This window comes from Octopus bimaculoides, chromosome 20 (genome assembly GCF_001194135.2).
Source record: "Octopus bimaculoides isolate UCB-OBI-ISO-001 chromosome 20, ASM119413v2, whole genome shotgun sequence".
Classification (NCBI taxonomy): Eukaryota; Metazoa; Mollusca; class Cephalopoda; order Octopoda; family Octopodidae; genus Octopus; species Octopus bimaculoides.
The window spans coordinates 44,345,633-44,346,830 of NC_069000.1; the positions used below are offsets into that span (position 1 = coordinate 44,345,633).

The window sequence follows — 1,198 nt, forward strand, 5'->3', positions numbered from 1 at the left end:
CGTGCCTCATCGCGTTCATACACACATAATTTTTTTGTTCGTTTGCTTTTTATTTTTAGTTTTTTTTTTCTTTTTCCATTCTCTTTGACTTTTCTTTTTTTTCCACCAATTTATTGTTATTATTATTATTATTATTATTATTATTATTATTATTATTATTATTATTATGCTCTTCATTTTAATCCGTTCTGCAAAACTTCCCAAACTTATTTTGAATTCTTGAAAATATAATTTAAAAAGTTTGTTCAAAGAATAATTAAATATAAATAAATAAATAATGAATTAAATAAGTAAATTACAAGAAATAATTAAAACAAAAAATAAATCATAAATAAAACAAATATATATTAGGTACTTTGGTTCTTCTTTTATCATTGTTATTATTTATATTATCATTGCTAACAATAATAATAATGATAATAATAATAATAATAACAACAACAACAAAAACAGCAGCAACCACAACAATGATGATGATGATGATGGTGACAACAACAACATCAATAATAATAACAACAACAACAAAAAAAACAGCAACAACAACAATAATGATAATAATAATAATAATAATAATAATAATAATAATAATAATAATAATAATGATAATAATAATCCCTTCTACAAAATGATGATGATGAGATTTTCTTTCAATTTTGTTCTCATTTATTCTTATTATTATTATCATTATCATCATCATCATCATCATTATTGTTATTATTATTATTATTATTATTATTATTATTATTATTATTATTGTTATTTTCCTCATGAAAAATGGGAATATGATTTAGCAGGACATATTGGAGAATTATAATTCCTATTGGTGTATTATTTGTTTCTTTACGTTTCTTTTTTTTTTTTTTTTTTTTTTATTTGTTTTCGATAATAATTTAATTCTCGTTATTTTTATTTCTCGATTTGTTTAAGTTTCATTAGTTTTTTTTTTTTGTGTGTGCATTTGCGAGTGTTCTTGTTGTTGTTGTTTTTGCGGTATCTTACGTTCGATTTTGGAAAACAAAACAGATTGCATCGGATTATATAAGGATTTTAGTTTGTCTGCCAGTTTTATGGAGAAATGTTGGATAAAGAAGCAGCGCATTCACAGCACACACACATATATGGCTGTCTGAGTGAGATGCCAGTTTAATATTACGTGCGTATATGCATATGTGCATATATATATATATATATATATATA

The 1,198-nt window shown here is 22.1% G+C and overlaps 1 protein-coding gene across 1 annotated transcript in view; it reads left to right on the top strand.

Annotated features, from left to right (window-relative positions):
* The window catches only part of LOC106870076 (sialin), a 151,859-nt gene that overhangs the window by 118,879 nt on the left and 31,782 nt on the right, over positions 1 to 1,198 (top strand). The gene's annotated exons all lie outside the window — the stretch shown is intronic.